The sequence below is a fragment of the Eucalyptus grandis genome, chromosome 5 (genome assembly GCF_016545825.1).
Source record: "Eucalyptus grandis isolate ANBG69807.140 chromosome 5, ASM1654582v1, whole genome shotgun sequence".
In the NCBI taxonomy this organism is placed as follows: domain Eukaryota; kingdom Viridiplantae; phylum Streptophyta; class Magnoliopsida; order Myrtales; family Myrtaceae; genus Eucalyptus; species Eucalyptus grandis.
The window spans coordinates 46,913,366-46,919,435 of NC_052616.1; the positions used below are offsets into that span (position 1 = coordinate 46,913,366).

A 6,070-nucleotide genomic window follows, 5' to 3' on the forward strand; every position below is an offset into this window, starting at 1 on the left:
CCCACATACTTGAGGTCTTCCAGCTCAGCATGATCTAAGCACTGGTCGAACTTATCAAAGCACGGAAGCTAATTTTCTGAACCACCTAATATGTCCGAGGGGTCCTTTATAGCATTGAAATCCCCCATAACTAGCCAAGGCATATTCTGTAGAGTAGAACTCCTAAACAAAATGTCATCCCAAAGAGGTCCTCGGGAAGTGAAGGTGTGCTCAACATAGATTAATGAAACACAACAGACAGCCTCTGAAACCAAACACCTGAGATCCCCATGAACCGCTTGGTCCATTATAGAGAAAGCTTCAAAGGAAACACTGGAAGGATCCCAATCAACCCAAATCCTTCCCCGATGGGAGTACTCATAATTAGCCAACCAACACCAGTTCAACAACAGATTCCCAGAAATAGATCTAAAGAGATTGTGCAGGACTTTCGTTTCCACTAAACCAACCAAAACCAAATGATTCAACAAAACCAGATTCCGAACCTCAGCTTGTCTCAAGGGGCCAACAAGGACCCTAATGTTCCAGCACCTTATATACATATATACCAAAAAGAAGAAAGGAAGAAGGAGGGTTACCTCCTTGGAGGAGCTGCGCCGAGTGGGGGCGGGGCAGCATGGGCCGAAGAAGGGGGCGGGTCAGGAGCCAAGGTGAGCAGCTTATCCTGCATAGTCTCAACATTTCTACTAGTAGCCAAAGCCTTCGGCGAGGGACATGGGGATAGTAGGTCATCATCTGAACTGGAAATCAGGTTATCCGATCCCTCTAACTCCTCAACAGGGCTAGGCAACACAGGATCGAGGGGCTTCGTAGAGTTGGGCACATCATCCATAGAGACGAGAACGGCTTCATCTTGCTTCGAAATAATTTTGAGATCTCTCTGCACTTTGCGAGTTGAGGTAGAAGGCAGTCCCTTCTCCAAAGTAGCAGCCTTCAAATTTTTAGAGTCCATCCCTCATCACTCAAACTAACCTAGATGGTCAAACTCCCTTCCATCGGAGGATGAGGCTTCTTCTTCTTTCCCTTGACTCGATTCCAAGCTTGCCGGCTCCCGCAGTGGTCTTTCGGCCAGAGCAGAAGCCGGACAGGATCAAAGAAACAGGTGGGGCCTGAGCCTATCTTGACGTCATCTCCGGGTTGGTGGAGGCGGGGGAAGCCTCACACTTGTGGCCGAAAATGCCACACTTAAGGCACTCAACAAGCCACTATTCGTAATCAATGTCTATCGATCATGACACTCCATTCACAACCACTTCAACTGACGAACACCTCAGTTTTTTTACCTAGATTTCTATGCACACTCTAGCAAAAGAAATCATCTTCATTAACTCCGTGCGTTGGCCACATAAAAAGGGTTTGCTAATGTAACTTGCTATGGCACTTATTGCCAGCGCCGACTAAAGGTCAAAAGGAAGATTCTTGAGCCTAATCCACATCGGAACGGAGGATTACTTGTCTTTTTTTAGCTCTAAAAGAGGCTTCCATTGCGATAAAATGAGAGGAACCCTTGCCACCGTTAGGGGCCCCTCCTCTAAGATCTTCTTATGGAACAAGGGATCTAGGACATGGAAAAAGAAGAAACCTTGGTCATTGGCCATCACTTCCACAAGCTTAGAGTCCCAAGTGTTCTTCAAAGCTTGCTCGATGAGCTGAAAAGGAAGTTTCCTCCCTACAAAATATCCAACCAAGTATATATACCAAGCATTTTCAAAGATAAATAATTTATTGTCAACCTCTTACAAGGAAATATCAAATTTTGAGAGTCCTTTTCGATTACAAAGCCATGCTTTGAAGGACACTCTTGAATTCTCTAGTTCATCCTCCAAAGAAGGGACTTTGATGTAGAAGATGAATTTCAAACAATATGCCAATGCTATCCATTTAAGGTAAAAGAAACAAACATATAAATACCCTAAGTGTTTTTGTTTCCCTTTTCAAGGGATTGATTGCAAATTTTGCTTGTATTTCACGTTCAAAACTGTGGGTTGTTTGGCCATGAGGACTCACATGTGTAGGCATCCACTCTTGTATATGCATAATCCACTCACATATGTGTTAGGGGCTTTTTTTTTTTAATGATATGCTTCTTTATGGGTATCTCCTTAAACTATGAAGTGATCAATCATTTCGTTTAGATAAAATTATCAATCTTTCATTGAAAGTAATTATGTCAAGATAACTTCGATCAAAATGAGCTTCTTTTAAGCTCATCCAAAATATTGTTCCTATAATTGATTCTATTGTGCAACAACCATAATTTACAAAGGGAGAGAGCGGTTATTAGTCATGGCATGAGGCAATATCACCTCATAGTTGAAAGGTGGAGAGTGGTTTATTTGCCTTGAGATGATTTGTGTATTGATGTCGCCTTATACTCCGTTCATTTCCCAAGTGGGGCTTTTATGAACTTTGCCAATTCTAGGACAAGTTCAAAACATGTAGAGAAGACCAAGTTACCATGAATGAAAATCACAACTACCAAAGTTTCCATTTTTCCAAATGGCAAAGTACACAAATCTGATGTGGTAATGCCTATCAAGCTTTAGGAGGTGGGATTGGATCATACATCATGAGAAAATGACTATATAACAAGCATTTTCAAAGATAACGAAATTGTCGTCAACCTCTTGCAAGGAAATACCAAATTTTGGGAGTCCTTTTCGATTACAATCCCATGCTTTGGACTCTCTTTAACTCTTTGATCATCCTCCAAAGGGGGGACTTTGATGTGGAAGATGAATTTCAAACAATATGTCGATGTGATCCGTTTAAGGCAAAAGAAATAAACATAAAAATACCCTAAGTGTTGAAACAAAATCGTGTGTTGGTTGCCCATGAAGAGTCACATATGTGTCGGCATCCACTCACATATTTTCGAAGTCAAGAACCTAGCCGATTCTCGTCTAAACCAGCCTCAAACAAAACCAATCAGGCTGGTCTTCATCAATTCTAGCTTCTTCTTCGAATTATCGCTGACCCTAAGACCTTGTCTTTATCACAAATTCTCTTCCAACATCCAAATATTCTCTTGATTTACTTATAACATCCCACATCGACCACATAATGAAGGATATTCCAACAAAAGCCTGATTTTGCTTTCCTTTATGAACAAAGTCAAGTGTTGAGAAACTGCTCAAGAGCCTTCTATTAGAACTTGCTTGGAAGTTTTCCCAACGTACACAACGTGGAGAAACATATTTGGGCAATTCCTCCTCGACCAAATTTATGTGCTCATGAGATGGCCCGTAGTCACCACTTACTTTAATCCAAACATGTATATTTAATGGATGTTGATACAGTTGTTTGAAGTGCAATGACGCTTAATCAGTAAATGAGCCAAAGAGAAGACTCTGAAGCTCAACGACATGCACTCCTGCATAAGAATCACAAGCTTTGCCGTTTCAAAAGATTGAAACTTTGGTAGCTGTGATTTCCATTTTTTATATAAGTAGATGAACCCCGTCCCCTTCGCTACTTACTACATTGAAAATCCTATACTGTCTCCACTCAACATCCATCACCATAGAGACCAGCCAAAATGTCCAACTACACTCTCATTGCCGCCTTCCTCCTCCTCCTCCTCCTCATCACCATCACCACCACCACCTTCGTCTATGCCGCCACCACCCTTGAGCACAAGGCCCTTGACCATGACCATGATGGTGGTAGGAGAGGTGGTCCATTGCTTGCTTTGTCTTTTTTCTTTTTTTTTTAGCCTTTTATTTTGTCCTATAAATTAATTTTTGTACTAAAATTGTGAGGTTGTTACTCCTGTTTGCTTACAGGAGCACTATTGATGCTTGCACTGCACTGCATAAAGCAGCCTTTTAGCATCATGGAATGCAAAAACTTCAAAGGCTGACTTCATCATGGCCCAGGACAATTTCGGCTCCCACAAGACCATCAATGAGGTTATGGTCACACTCAGTACAATGGGTACGAAACGGCTCGAAAGAATGGTAATATATGTGAAAGCAGGAGTCTACAACAAGCAAGTACATATTGGAGATGACATGAAGAATATCATGTTCGTCAATGACGGCATGGATCAAACCGTCATCACTGGCAGCAAAAATGTTGTGGATGGGTCCACCACTATGACTTCAGCTACATTCAGTAAAAAATTAAGCTAAAACTAGTCAATTAGTAGCTCATTAATGTATTGACTCTTGAACTAATCTCTCAAAATTCATGCAGCTGTCTTTGGAGAAGGCTTCTGTGCAAGAGACATGATGTTTGAGAACACAGCTGGTCCCTAGAAGCAACAAGCCGTTGCACTTTTGGTCAGCTCAAACCAATCCGTCTTCCACCAATGCAGCTTCAAGGCTTACCAAGATACACTTTATACATACTCCAACTAGCAGTTCTATCATGACTGCCATGTTTATGGGACTATCGACTTCATTTTTGGTGACTCGGCCATCGTCTTCCAGAATTGCAGCATCTTCGTTAGGAGGCTGATGGACCAACAAGGCAACATGGTGATGGCTCAAGGTCGAGAAAAGGAGGAGGGTACCGCAGGGATTTCAATCCACATGTCACGGATCACCCCCGCCCTCGACTTGGCGCCAATCAAACGCTCATTCAAGACCTACCTGGGACGGCCGTGGGAGAATTATTTGAGGACGGTGATAATGAAGTCAAACATCGACGAGTTCATAGACCCACAGGGATGGAACGAGTGACCGGTGATTTCCTCATGATCCTATTTTATGGAGAGTACCTAAACTCGGGCGCTAGCACAGCAACGGGGGGGAGGGTGAATTGGACGGGTTTCCACATCCTCAAGAGTCCACAGGAGGCTAAGCCATTTTCAATGAGAGGATTCATATAGGGAGATTTATGGATACCTAGGATCGGCATACTGGTTTCACTTGATATATGAAAAATACTGTAACTCATGAATTTCAATGTAATAAACTTGAACTGGCACTTTTGTAGTATCGGCATGTTTTCAAATAGAACCAAGAATTGACCCCCCCGCCCTTTTTTTTTAATTTGTTTGACACAATTTTTCTATGTAAATTTTACTTTAACTCACAATTTATGTCATCACTAGTAAACTTAAGAACCAACCTATGTTGGATCGCACCCAAGACAACAACGAGAGCCCTAACCGTGAGATCGAGACCAAATAGAGAGAGGGCAAGACCGCCATGATTTTTATTTTGTGATTGTAAGTTTTGATTTGATTAGAAAGAGATTGGATTTGGTCTCAAGGCTGGGTGTGTGACCTTGTGCAATTGCATGTCTTTGTGGACCTTTTACTTTTTGAAGTTGTTGACGTGTTACAATACTTAAAAAAAAAAAAAAATCAATAACAGCTCCGAACCAATTTTACTTTGGATTCAGCCAAGTCGATTTGGATCTCACATAGAATAGGTGAGTTAAATGCTCGACCTTGGAAACCGAACCAAACCTAATTGGTTCTAGATTTTCAATCCATGAACCTTTTCAAGAATCAACATTGAATCAAACTTGCAAACCTGTTCAAGCTGGATCTTGAGTTGAATCAGAATAGTTTAGGACCATGTCGATTTCCAAATTCTTCATTCCTATTTGAATCGTTTTCTCTATCTATAAAACACCAAATCATTTTATTATGGTGTCATTGGAAAGATATCATGTAATACTATGATTCGTAATGAGGATGGGCCTTAGTATTAATATAAAAGGATCTTATTTCCAAGAGATGATTATATGTTGACTAGCCTAACTAGCTAGCTTTCGAGATTCAAAGACTCGTAATTTTCAAACGATGCATCTAAATCAAGTATCATCCATCTGTGATGTGAAGTATTTGCTCATGCCATGAGAGCCGCTGGAGTTTCATTGAGCATTGCCAACAAAGGCAAAACAGAGGGTTGTTAGCAACTAGTGTTTTAACTTTAGATACTTGAAATTTTTTTGCAAGTTTGAAAATCAAAAGAAAACCTACTACGATTTGAGTATTTTTCGATGAAGAAAAACCCTCTCGAGCTAGCCTTCGACCTTTAGGGCCTATATGATAACGTTTCTATTTCTCCCGATTTCTCTTCTTGTTCCCTAGAACAAAAAAAGAACGATGTTT

At 41.1% G+C, this 6,070-nt stretch overlaps 1 pseudogene; it reads left to right on the forward strand.

The window, feature by feature from the left end:
• Positions 1 to 3,313: 3,313 nt before the first annotated feature.
• Positions 3,314 to 4,885, forward strand: LOC104452522 (annotated as a pseudogene).
• Positions 4,886 to 6,070: the final 1,185 nt, after the last annotated feature.